The following is a 14139-nucleotide window of genomic DNA, read 5'->3' as shown; positions in this document are numbered from 1 at the left end:
GCTACAGCAACAGGTGTATGCAGGCATGTGCACGTGGCCAGCCCACAGGTCTTCCCCTGAGGTCAATTCTGACGTTGGAGAGAAGGTTTTGAGCCAGACAGGAATCGATTGGCTGGCACGGAACCTTCTCTCTGATGTCAGAATTGACATTGGGGAAGACTTGTGGGTTGGCTGCGTATAGTCGCTGCACGCACCTGGTCCATCCCTGTTGCAGCAGCGGTGGAGGTGGGTGGGTGGGAATGGAACATGTCGCATGGCAGTGTCGGCTTTGGGAGTGGGGCAGGGAGGAATCGGCGGCAGTAGCGGCAGTGGCTTCAGTGGGGGGACAGGTAGGGAAAGATCCCAGGAGGTGGCCAGCCCGCGTACCCCCAACAGGCAGCCGGCATACCCTCTGAGGTACATGTACCGCAGGTTGAGAAACACTGTTCTAAAACACCAGAAGCCAGTGAAATTGTACATAAAGAGGAATAAAATATCATATTTACTTTTGTACCCTAATAGTTTGATCACTTTATTTTGTAGGGTCTGAAGCCATCTCATATTAAATGAAATATTAGCATAAACAATATTACAATAATCAAGTTTAGACATAAAAATCTTGTAATAAAGTGTGCAAATTCTTAGTATCAAAAAAATGTCTAATAGCCTAAATTGATCTTAACACATAAAATCCTTTTTTTAACAATTTCAGAAATCTGATCACTAAAGAGGAGGCGGTAGCGGCTAGCACGCGCTATTTTGCGCGTAAGGCCTAACGCACCTTTGTAAAAGGAGCCCTAGGTGTAATACTAGGTTCAATTCTGTGGCCTACTATCCAGCAAGCAAAACATTTTTCAATATTTAAGAGTAATTTATTATTATTCAACCATGTATTTATTAAGAGAAGAGTATCTTGTAACTTTAGACTAAAGGGATCTCTCTTGGCTACCAATAAAATGTCATCTGCATAACAATATGCTAAAATACCTTTTGGCACCTTCTTAACCATTATTGAAGAACAAGGTAAGAGCAGATAGCTTAGCTGATTTCAAGAAAGGTTTGGACAATTTCCTGGAGGAAAAGTCCATAGTCTATTATTGAGAAAGACTTGGGGGAAGTCACTGCTTGCCCTGGATTGGTAGCATGGAATGTTGCTACTCTTTGGGTTTTGGCCAAGTAATAGTGACCTGGATTGGCCACCATGAGAATGGGCTTCTAGGCTTAATGGACCATTGGTCTGACCCAGTAAGGCTATTTTTATGTTTTATGTTTTGTTTATATTAAACAAAACAGGCGACAAGGAAGAACGTGGCACACCACAAGGTAATTTAAATGTAGAAGATATAGAGTAATTTTCTGTTACTGTACAGGTCCGTAAGGGAGGCACAGAATTTAATTTTGTAACCTCGAACAATCTCTAGGACCCAACTGTCTGCACCTATCTGAGCCCAGACCGACCAATAGGCCGACAGACTGTCCCTTATCTGGGGAGGGAGGGTGCTGGCCCCTGTCCTGGCATCATTGTGCTTTCTTGAAGGCTGGAGAGGAGTGAGAGCCAGAGGCTTACTTTTCTTAGCCCGATGAACCTCTGCCATGACCTCTGAAAGGATCTCTGCATTGCTTGGCCTCCCTCATAAGAATGGAAACTTCAAAAGCCTTGAAAATTTCTACGTCCTAAACCCCAAGCCATCCAGGGTCTGCTGTCCAGCAAGGCCTTAGGGCAACAGTCCGTAACATTGGTCATCACGCCAAATAGTATCTGCCCCTGAAAGGGAAGCCTGCTCAGTGTGGCTTTAGAGGTTGAATCTCCTGCCCACTGTCTGATCCAAGAGCATCTGCTGGATGGAGACAGCATAGGCTGCCATCTTGCTTATGACTCTGATAAAGTCATACAGAGTGTTTGCTATATAATTCACCCTAGATAGGAGTATTTGGGGGGTCTTTGTCTTCCTCCGAGGCTGGGACTTGAGACTGTTGGGTGTGGCAAGCACGTGCCACAAAGGAAGCCATGGGCATGGATGCTCCTCAGTCGGCTATCCAGCGCAAACCAGGCATGATACAGGGGTAGAAAGCCTGAGGGGTCCATCCCTATCAATTTTAAGTAAATCGAGTTTTGAGACAGATGGAGGCTTTAGAAAAAAAGATTATTTATAATCCAAGATGGTCACCACCTGCAAAATTGTGCCACAAAATGGCCTGCGGGGACTCCCCTGAGGTTCACAAAATGCAGTAAAAGGGCTTTAGAGGTGGAGGATCTTAACTCTGGCTGCAGAAACCTTCAAATCTTACTTTTGGAGACACCCCACCCCCCTAATTTTCCCCATAGACTATAATAACCTTACTCACAGTGCCATGTGCTTAAATGGAAAAGACTGCCTCACAGGTTCAAGTGACAAACTTGGTCTTCGGACTGCCAGTTGGACCAATGTTGAACTGAGCCTCAACATCTGGAAAACATTGGGAAAACCACGCAACCGGCCCACTATTAAGCCCAGCCAAGCCAGGACAGAGTCAAACATCCTGTGCTCAAGTTCCTGATATATCAGGGGTGCAAGCAGCTACGCAGGGCACGGCCCACAAGCTCCAAAAATATGAAAGTAGGCTGGCTAGCTAGGTATCCTCAAGGGCTTATCCTGCTAGCATGAATCTGTGTCTTCTCCCAAGCAGAGGTCCCAACAAATGGGAACCTCTGGGCACCAAGATTCCAACTGAACACAGAAAAAATACCCCAAAATAACAAAACCCCAGAGCAGAAAAACTTCTGAGCAACTTGCATAAAAAAAACTGAGGGGGCAGGATCAGTTCCCTGGGAAGGAGGCAAAGTTGAAAGATGATCAAGAGCATTTTGCAAGCAACTTGTGGATTCAGATGGATAACCCTAGCATTCAGGTCTACTAAATACATAGCATTAGAATGAACAACATAAAGGTCCTACTGTCCTGCAATAGAACTGAAGACACACCAAAGATATTAGGAAGACATGAAAAGAAGAACTAGGATCTTGGTTGGGATGAGAGAGGAGAGGGGAGAGAAAGAGAGAATGATGGCATTTGACATTCCTGAACAAACAACAGGTGTCATAAGAACTTAAGAATATAAGAATTGCCACTGCTGGGTCAGACCAGTTGTCCATCGTGCCCAGCAGTCCGCTCCCGCAACGGCCCCTAGGTCAAAGACCAGTGCCCTGAGACCAGCCCTACATGCGTATGTTCCGGTTCAGCAGGAACCTGTCCAACTTTATCTTGAATCTCTGGAGGGTGTTTTCACCTACGACAGCCTCCGGAAGTGCGTTCTAGTTTTCTACCACTCTCTGGGTGAAAAAGAACTTCTTTACATTTGTACAGACTCTATCCCCTTTTAACTTGAGAGAGTGCCCTCTCGTTCTCTCTACCTTGGAGAGGGTGAACAACCTGTCTTCATCTACCAAGTCTATTCCCTTCATTATCTTGAACGTTTCAACATGTCCCTTCTCAGTCTCCTCTTTTCAAGGGAGAAGAGGCCTAGTTTCTCTAATCTCTCACTGTGCGACAACTCCTTCAGCCCCTTAATCATTTTAGTTGCTCTTCTCTGGACCCTTTCAAGTAATACCGTGTCCTTCTTCAAGTACGGTGACCAATGCTGGACGCAGTATTCCAGGTGGGATCACACCATGGCCCGGTACTGCAGCATGATAACTTTCTCCGATCTGTTCGTGATCCCCCCCCTTCTTAATCATTCCTAGCATTCTGTTTGCCCTTTTTGCCACCGACGCACATTGCGCGGACAGCTTCATCAACTTGTCGACCAGTACTCCCAAGTCTCTTTCCTGGGGGGGGTCTATCCGAGTACTGTTCCAGACATCCTGTATTTGTGTACAAGATTTTTGTTACCAACATGTATCACCTTACACTTATCCATGTTAAACTTTATTTGCCATGTCGCAGCCCATTTCTCGAGCATATTTATGTCCTGTTGCAAGTCTTCGCAACCCTCCTGCGTCTTCACTACTCTGAATAACTTCATATCGTCTGCAAATTTAATCACCTCGCTCGTAGTTCCAATTTCCAGGTCATTTATAAATATGTTGAAGAGCACAGGCCCAAGCACCAAACCCTGCGGCACTCCACTCATGACGCTTTTCCAGTCCGAGTATTGTCCATTTACCCCCACTCTCTGTTTCCTATCCGCCAACCAGTTTTTAATCCACATGAGTATTTCACTCTCGATTCCATGGCTTGCAATTTTTCGAAGTAGTCGTTCACGCGGGACCTTGTCGAATGCCTTCTGAAAATCCAGATATACAATGTCGACCGGGTCACCTTTGTCTATCTGCCTGTTAACTCCCTTGAAGAAGTGCAGCAAGTTCGTCAAGCAAGATCTTCCTTTGCTGAAGCCATGCTGGCTGGTCCTCTTCAGATTGTGTCCGTCAAGGTGGTCAACGATGCGGTCCTTTATCAGTGCCTCTACCATCTTTCCCAGTACCGAGGTCAGACTCACTGGCCTGTAGTTTCCTGGATCTCCCCTCGAACCTTTCTTGAAAATCGGCGTAACATTCGCCACTTTCCAGTCTTCAGGAATCCTTCCCGATTTGATTGGTTATTAGTTGAAGCAGTTCAGCTATAACCCCTTTCGGTTTCTTGATTAGCCTCAGATGGATGCCATCCGGTCCAGGAGATTTGTCGTTTTTAAGCCTGACAATCTGCCTGCATACCTCTTCTAGACTGACCGTCAACCCAGTCAGTTTCCCGTCTTCGTTTCCTAGGTATAGCCTGTCAGCTTCCGGTATGTTGCGTATATCCTCTTCTGTAAACACAGACGCAAAAAACATGTTCAGTTTGTCGGCGATGGCTTTGTCCTCTTTTAGCACTCCCTTTATTCCATGGTCATCCAACGGCCCCACCGCTTCCTTCACGGGTCGTTTCCCCTTAATGTATCGAAAGAACATTAAGTTTTTTTGCCTCCTTTGCAATTTTTTCCTCGTAGTCCCTTTTGGCCCCTCTTACCGCCTTATGGCACCTGCGTTGATGTTGCTTGTGCTTTTTCCAGTTCTCATCCATTTTTTACCTTTTCCATACTTTAAAAGAAATCTTCTTGTCTCTGATCGCTTCTTTCACCGCTACAGTGAGCCACACCGGTTCCTTGTTCTTTTTCCTCTTGGATCCCTTGTTGATAACGGGATATATAGATTTTGTGCCTCGGTGACTGTGTCCTTAAAAAGGAATCACGCTTGCTCTAGTGTTTTTGCAGCACCTATCCTCTTCTTAATCTTCTTCCCCACCATGAGTCTCATCCCTTCGTAATTCCCTTTTCAGAAGTTCAGCACTGTGGCCATTTTTCTGGATCGTTGTTTCGCCCCCGTGTCCAGGTTGAAGCAGATCATATTGTGATCACTGCTTCCCAGTGTCCCTTCTTCTACGCCCCGGTCCTTGTAGTCCATTTAAAATTAAGTCCAGAATTACATTTCCTCTTGTATTTTCCTTGACAAGTTGTTCCAGGAAGCAATCACCCACTGCATCCAAGAACTTGGTTTCCCTACTGTAGCCGGAGGTGCCTAGGTTCCAGTCTCTCCCTGGGTAATTGAAGTCACCCATGATAACTGCATTTCCTCCCCTGCAGTTGTGTTTAATTTCAGCTATCATTTCTTCATCAATTTGTTCGGACTGCCCTGGGGGTTGGTGGTAGATGCCGATCTTCATTTCCATTCCATTTGTTCCCGGAATTTTGACCCATAGAGATTCTAACTTATTCTTTGTTTCTGGCATGTTCTCTCCGGCAGACTCTATTCCCTCTTTGACGTACAGGGCAATGCCCCCACCTTTTTGACCCATTCTGTCTCTGCGGTATAGCTTGTATCCTGGTAGCACAATGTCCCAGACGTTTTCCTCGTTCCACCCTGTTTCCATGATGCCGATGATGTCAAGGTTCTCTTTTGTGCCATAGTTTCTAGTTCACCCATCTTGTTCCTTAGACTCCTTGCGTTCGTGTATATACACTTGAGTTTGCGGCATGCTACTTTCTTCCCTCTTGCGTCCCTTTCGATCCAACCTGATTTCTGTCCTGTCCATGATCTGCTGATTCTTCCCTGCTAACTTCTTGCTGAGTCTTCCCTGCTAACTTCTTGATAACTTCTGAGTATACCGGTTCCTGAACCATCGACTTTCAGTAGACTGTCGGCTTTCCCCTTCATGAGAGCTAAAACGAGTTCTCCTACAGTCTAGAAACTAAAAAGGTTGAGCCATTTCTTAGAATATTCAACAGCATATGATTACTGCACTTGCAGAATTATAATCAAACTATCCTAAGTTGACGCAGGCCTATGGAGCCCACTATTGAGAAATGCTACCCCTACTTTGGCAGATAACTGTGGCAAGCACAAACAGAAAGAGAAAGACCACATGCCAGACAGAGAAATCCAGAATACTGAATCAGTTAGGTCATGGATGCCTGGAATGCGCTCCCAAGAGAGGTGGTGGAGAAGAAATGGTGACGGAGTTAAAAGAAGCTTGGGATGAACACAGAGGATCTAGAATCAGAAAATAATAGTAAATATTAAACTAAGGCCAGTACTGGGCAGACTTGCACTGTCTGTATATGGCCATTTGGGGGAGGATGGGCTGGAGAGGGCTTCAATGGCTGGGAGGGTATAGATGGGCTGGAGTAGATTTTGACGGAGATTTCGGCACAGTACCGGGTAGAGCTTTGGATTCTTTCCTAGAAATAACTAAGAAGAAAAAATTAAAAAAATTTAAATTGAATCGGTTTGGGCAGACTGCTTGGACCATTCGGGTCTTTATCTGCTGTCATCTACTATGTTACTATGTCATCCCTTCAAAGATTCAAATGGAGGTCACATCAGGTAAGGAAGTGGATATGCTTACAATCAAAGTGGTTTAAATAGGCCAGTGTCTCTCAAATGTTTTTAGCTCTAGCTCACTAAACAGAGCAAATGTTTTTCATAGCACATTATAATTTAAATTATAAAATTGCAAAACCAACAAAAAATAAAATATGAAAGTTATTTAAAGTTCTTTAAGCTAAGTATGGGGTAATTGTAACAACAGTGAAACTAAAGTAGATGGAATAGAATTGCTAATTAATACGATAGCTGTTCTTGTTTTTGAGTGCAAATTAATTCAAAACGCAGCTCAATAGTCAACAAGTCACATTTCATCATCCACCATCTGAAGTTCTCTTTTATTCGATTTAATTTCTGTCAGAACTGAAAATCCAAGTTCACAAAGATAAGAAGATCTAAACAGTAACAAAGCCTCGATTGCTTTGTTGTTTAAGTCAAAATAATTGCTGCATAAAAAATAAAACTAAAATTACTTACCATTAGTTTTCAAGGACCAATCACATCAAAGAATGATGCTTGTCTGGATGGCTGTATCCTTACACACAGACACTTATAACATTGACAGACTCTTGCGTATGCGACGTACATGCCATCTATTCTAGCATATATTTATGAAGGGAATTTTTAAAAAAATAAAGTAAAGTTAAAAGGGGATAGATTCCGTACAAATGTAAGGAAGCACTTCTTCACACAGAGAGTGGTGGAAAACTGGACCGCTCTTCTGGAGGCTGTTATAGGGGAAAACACCCTCCAGGGATTCAAGATAAAGTTAGACAAGTTCCTGCTGAACCAGAACGTACGCAGGTAAAGCTAGTCTCAGTTAGAACACTGGTCTTTGACCTAAGGGCCGCCGCGTGAGCGGACTGCTGGGCACGATGGACCACTGGTCTGACCTAACAGCGACAATTCTTATGTTCTGGAATCTCTCATGGCACACCCAGAATCTCTTCGGGGCACACCACTGTGCCATGACACAAAATTTGAGAGGCACTGATATAGGTACTTATGTTGTACCTGGGGCAATGAAAGGTTAAGTAACGTGCTTAGAAGGAGCTGCAGTAGGAATTGAACCCAGTTCCCCTGGTACTCATGCTATTGCACTAACCATTAGGCTACCTTGTCTGTTAATTGAATTTGAGTGCACTTTAAACTTCTAATCTGGTGTCCTGTGCCTACAGCTAGAAGATCCTGTATAACACCATTGTCTGGACTAACTCCATCAAGTATTTATCTTTTTGAAGGTGCAGTCTCCAGCTATTGATCTCTTCTAGGCCATATTCATTAGGGCTAGCTTGAAACCCCGATTGGCCTGGTGGTCCTTCAGGACAGGGTTGGGAACCACTGATTTAAACCCTCTTTTACAAAACCAGGCAAGAGGTTTTTAGCGCCAGCCGGGCACATACATATATGATTGTAGCCGCCCTAAACTCCCCAGCCCCCACCAAGATCATCCCAATCCCAGACCTCCCCACCCCCTGGGTCTACCGCAGGTTTCCTGGTAGTCTAGCAGAGAGTTGGGGCAGAAGTGATACCCCTCCTCCACAAATTTCTAACAGTATCTAAACAGACCTATAAGAAGGATGGAATTGTGTTGAGGAAGAGTGCCCCTTACAGGAAAGTAACGAAAGATTAGGTTACTTACCTCTGCTAATCTTCTGTCTTGTAAATAGACTCTGGAATCTTCACTAGTGGGTTTGTGAATCTTCTCTAGCTTTGAGCTGCAGGTGCTTCAACACAAACCTTTAGCCCCCTCCTTAGGAGTATACATCCTGTCACATGCCCTGAAAATTCTAGTCTGTGCACAAGCCAGGTAGCCCTAAGAAAAACAGGAAAACACCAGAAAGGAAAAAGAGGGGTGCGAGGACTCCCTGCTACACGTGAATTCTGCTCATGAGAAACAAAACACAACAATGAGTGCCAAAAGGCCAACTTTGCATAACTTTAAATAGCATAAAACAGGATAATTTTGGAAAAAGGAGACACAGCCTGAGGAAGCAGATGGGGCCACCATCCCGGGACCCCTCCAACTCCCCAACCTTACATAGAAAGGACCACAATGGGATTCATAGTGAGGCTGGTCAAGACAAATATCCAGCTTTCCAGTCACTGACAGGTGATCTGCGAATCAGACAGAAGAAATGGGCGGGCATGAAGATTCCAGGGTCTATTTACAAGAAAGAAGATTAGCAGAGGTAAGTAATCTAATCTTTTGTTCTTGTACAATAAACTCTCAAATCTTCACTAGCAGGACGTATCAAAGCAGTCCCACACCTCAGGGGGGCCCAATGAGCCCACAGCCAGGACTGAAGCCCCAAAAGCAGCATCTCGCCCAGCTGCCACATCAAGTCGGTAAAACTTGGTAAAGGTATGAAGGGAGGCCCAAGTGGCTACTCTGCAAATCTCCTCAGGAGAAACAGTGGAAGACTCAACCTAAGAGGAAGCCATTCCTCTGGTAGAGTGAGCCCGCACCCCAAGGGCAGGCTTCTTCCCCGCTGATACATAAGCATCAGAAATGGCCACACGGATCCATCTAGAGATGGTAGCCTTGGAAGTAGGCTGGCCCTTGCGAGCCGGACCTGCCAGGATAAACAGATGGTCCGAAAGACGGAAGTCATTGGTCGCCTCCAGGTATCTCAGGAGGAGACGCCGGACAACCAGAGATCATAACAACCGGTTCTTGGACTTGGAGCCCAACGGAGCGAAGGCAGGCAACTGAACTTATTGATTGACATGGAACACGGAAACCACCTTCGGAAGAAAGGAAACTGTCCAAAAGTAAACCGCCAAATCTGTGATATGGAGAAATGGGTCTCTGCAAGAAAGAGCTTGTAGCTCCAACACCCTTCGCGCATAAGTGACCACTCCGAGGAAGACAGTCTTGAAGGTCAGATATTTCAGAGAAATCTGGTTCAGGGGTTCAAAGGGTGAACGAGACAAGTGGAGAATCAAGTTCAAATTCCACGAAGGACATGGATGCAGCAAAGGAGGCCTCAACCTGCCCGCCCCCCGAATAAAACATCCAACGTCCAGATGAGATGCCAGAAAACCCGAGAGTAGCAGCACCCAAATACGAAAGTTACACAATCTGGACACGGAGTGAAGACACTGCCAGACCTTTCCTGAGACCCGCCTGTAGGAAGTCCAGGACATTAGCCACAGAGGGAGCCAAGGGATCCACCCAAGCTCTCTCACACCAAGCCTAGAAACACTCCCAGGCCTTGACATAGGCTGACACAGTAGATTTCCGCTTACTCTGGAGTAGCATAGTGATGACCACAGAAGAATAGCCCCTAGCTGACAATGCCGTGCGCTCGCCAAGCCGTAAGACCAAAGTGGTCCAGATCTTGGAGTGCTATAGGGCACTGCGGGAGCAACCTCCAATGACAGGGAAGCCGTAGTCCTCTGTCAGTGCTCAAGCGCATCAGATCTGCGTACCACGGCCTCTGGAACCAGTCTGGGGCCACCAGGATCACCGGACCTACGTGAGTGGCCACCCAGTGCAGAACGCGCCCTATCTTGGGCCATGGCGAAAAACATATAGAAGTTCTTCCCGAGGCCAAGGCTGGACCAGAGCGTCCACACCCTCACTGTCAACCTCCCATCAGTCAAATGAATTGATAAGGGGGGCCACTAATCAGGTACTTGATATATGAGTGATTAAAGAAGCCATGGCAAATCTGATACAAAATCACCCAACTATATTCAGATATCACTTTTAGAAATCATATCACGTTATAATGAAACATGTGCTCAGAGACATGGAGGCAAAAAAACAAAACAAGGGGTGAACCCCAAGAACATCGCCTTACCACCCAATCATCGCATTTTCAATATATTGCAGTTGATATAAAAAAATCTTCGCTCTGCTGTATACCCACAGTCTATCATGATTAACAGTTCAAAAATAACAAACTTATCTTGAATTACAGGCATCAGCTGAAGAATCTGTCCGCCTTCTGGTTCCAGGTGGATGCCATCAGATCAAAGGCCGGCCGGCCCCAAACACCATCCTGGACAAGGACCATTCCCCCGGATCCAAAAACTGACGACTGAGAAAGTGTGCCTGAACATTGTCTACGCCTGCCACGTGGACCGCAGACAAGGCCACCAGATGCTTTTCTGCCTAGGAAAAGAGCATCCGAGCCTCCAGACTCTGCAGAGGATTGTTGGTGCCCCCTTGCCGGTTGACATAAGCTACCGCTGTTGCATTGTTGAAGAACACCCAAACTGCCTTCCGATGGACACCATTGAAATTTCAACAAGGCCAGCCTGATCGCTCGGAGTTCCAGGCAATTGATGGACTAACGGCTTTCCAGCACTGTCCACTGGCCTTGCACTGGAACAGAGTTGCACACAGTCCCCCAACTGGAGAGGCTTGCAATCTTTAGTCAGGATCACCCAGTCCAGAACCCATAGGGGAAGCCCTCTGTCCATCGTCACAGGATTCAGCCACCACTGCATGTTGCTGTGGGCTGCCACCAACCAAGGCAGCTTCATACTTAGCTAATCCCAGCGATTCCATCGAGCCAGGAGAGACAACTGAAGAGGACGAAGCTATGCTCTGGCCCAAAGAATCACATCTATGGTCGGAACATGGCGTCTGAACATGCAACATAGCCCGAATGGCACTCCGCAGCTTGAGCTTCCTGGAGTCCAGCAGAAACACCTGGTTCTGGCCCTTGTGGAACCGGACTCCCAGATATTCCAAGTCCTGCATTGGCTACAGATAGCTCTTCTTCCTGTTGATCACCCAGCCGAGACGCTCCAGCAATTGCACCACCTAGTAAACTGCCCGGCGGCCCTCCTCCAAAGAGGGGGCCCAGATCAGCCAGTTGTCCAGGTATGGATGGACCAGTAGGCCCTGTAGGCATAGGTGGGCAGTTACCACCAGCATAATCTTTGTGAAAGATCGTGGTGCCGTCGCCAGCCCGAAGGGGAGAGCTGCGAACTGAAAGTGTTGACCGAGAACATTAAATCGTAGAAACCTCCTGTGCTCCTGAAAGATTGGGACATGGAGGTACGCATCCGTGAGGTCCAGGGAAGCCAAGAATTCCCTGGCACAACTGCAGCCAGAACTGAACACACCGGGGCATTCGCAGGAAGGCATTCATGGATTTCAAGTCCAGAATAGGCCTCCAATCTTCAGAGCCTTTCTTTGGAACGACAAAGTATATTGAGTATCTCCCGAAGCCCAAGTCTTCGGGCGGAACCAGTTCTATGGCCGCCAGATCAAGCAACCTCTGAACAGTGGCCTGCATGCGCCAGGCCTGTTCCGGATTCCCCGCGGGCGAGGATAGGAAGAAGTCCACTGGAGGATGAAAAAACTGCAAGCGGAGACCCTCTTTGAGTATGTCAAGGACCCACTGATCCAAAGTCACCCTCTACCACTCAGGAAGGTAGGACGACAGATGTCCCCCAATCCGAGGAAGAGGGCCAGAAGCCTGGCATCAGATCTTCCTCTTGAGTTGGACAGGAAGGTGAGTATTGGAAGACTGAGGTCACGCCTGACCTCCAAACCAAGGTCTGGAAGGCGCTCCGAACCTTTGCCCTGTAACCGGAGGCCCGGAGAACTGATTAGATCTCCTGTAGGGACGAAAATTCAGCCATCCCGATCCCCGCGCAGGACGCAGTCTTGACCCAGGAAGCACGTTAGGCTTAAGGTCCTGCACACTGGCCATGAGGTCATCCAACCCTTGGCCAAACAAAAGCAAACCTTTGAAAAGTAACCGGCTAAACGTCACCTTGGAAGAAGAATCTCCTGACCATTGGTGAATCCACAGCATTTGTCGAGCCGAGACCGAATATGCTCCTAGTTTAGCAAAAACCTTCATCATGTCATAGAGAGCATCCACCAAATAAGTCACCCCCGAGACCAGGAAGTCAAGATCCTTAAGGACGACCTCTTCTGGATCCTAGCGGAGTTTCGTGTAACATGCACAGGCAACAAAGGAAGTGGCCGCCCTAGCTCTCACTCCTGCCATTGCGGAATCAAAAAGGCGCTTAAGGACAAAATCCACCCGCCAGTCCTGAACATCTTTCAGTTCCACCCCTCTGTCAGAGGGCAAAGAAATGAATTTAGTAACCTTGGCGAACTCTGGGTCCATTGGATACAAGCGCGCCATGGCCCTGGCACATTTAAGGGGACCCTCCAGGGACTCCCAAACATCTAAAAGTATTCTGGCCAAATTTGGATTATCCGGAAAGGAAGCGGATAGCGGACGTTGATCACACATCACAGAACATTCAGCTTGTTCTTTTCAGTCCGCATTTAAATTCAATGTCCGAAGGGACTCTGAAATCATGTCAGGCAGGCAACTAAACTTAAAGAGCCTGCAGACCGTCGGATCCTCTCCCAGATCCCGGAACCCATTGACTTGAGTGTCATCAATATCCGCTAGGTTAGCCACATCAGCGGACACGCAGAAGCAACCTGTGATAGCAAAGGTACAGAAATGGATGCAGAAGCAATGGCGGAAAGTGCCCGTCTGCTGTCGGGAGACCCAGAAAGGGAACAAACTGACACGCTGCAATCCAGAGGAGGGGCAGACCTCAACTGCTGCACTTGATTCTGAGTGGAAGAAGCAAGCTTATACTTATTACAAATAAAAGCCCGATACATCATATCCACAAATTCCAGGGGAAAATAATCTCCGGTGGCAAGAGCCACTCGGTGAGACACAGATTTAGAATGCTTAGGAGACTTGTGAGACTTTTCCCTCCGGAACTGTGCTTCCGTTTTGCGGTAGTGCCCTCCACGCTCTTCTTAGGTGCCCCAGACGCAGCAAATACATCTCCAGTCGAATTGGAGGAAAGTAATGCCTCTTCAGAGGAGGGGAGCGTAGATTTTGCGCATGGTTCACACCCCTCACGGGCCACGGTGTACACGATGCACGGCTGCGAATCCGACAGCCATCCGCTGCAATCACGGCAAGAATCCATGCCTTCCTGTCCTGAGGTGGCCATTTGTGAAGTTTGGAGCGAAAACAAAGCTCCTAAGGCCAAAAAATATACTTTTAAAACTTTTAATAAAAATCCAAGATGGCCACCGTGGGTGCCGATTTTGCCTTAAAATGGCCCAGGAACTGCGGAAAAATGGCGATTTTTAGATTTTACAGGTGGGGGGGAGGGAGACCAAGGCATGCAGGGAAACCACCAAAAAAACCCTTTCCAGGACTCCCCAAAATCGCCAAACTCATGGGTACACAGACACACACAGAGACAAGTGCTGCAATAGAAATCAATGACAGCCAGCTAACACAGAGCAAGCAGAGAGATCATACCTCAGCAGCTGATAAAAGAATGGATTTCAGATCTTCTGACCACCT

The 14139-nt window shown here is 46.9% G+C and overlaps 1 protein-coding gene across 15 annotated transcripts in view; it reads right to left on the bottom strand.

Moving 5' to 3' along the window:
- The window catches only part of BAZ2B (bromodomain adjacent to zinc finger domain 2B), a 535524-nt gene that overhangs the window by 500888 nt on the left and 20497 nt on the right, over positions 1-14139 (bottom strand). The gene's annotated exons all lie outside the window — the stretch shown is intronic.

The sequence above is a fragment of the Geotrypetes seraphini genome, chromosome 5 (genome assembly GCF_902459505.1).
Source record: "Geotrypetes seraphini chromosome 5, aGeoSer1.1, whole genome shotgun sequence".
Lineage (NCBI taxonomy): Eukaryota > Metazoa > Chordata > Amphibia > Gymnophiona > Dermophiidae > Geotrypetes > Geotrypetes seraphini.
Note: the sequence above shows the minus strand (reverse complement) of the source record. Positions and strands in the feature narration are given on the sequence as shown.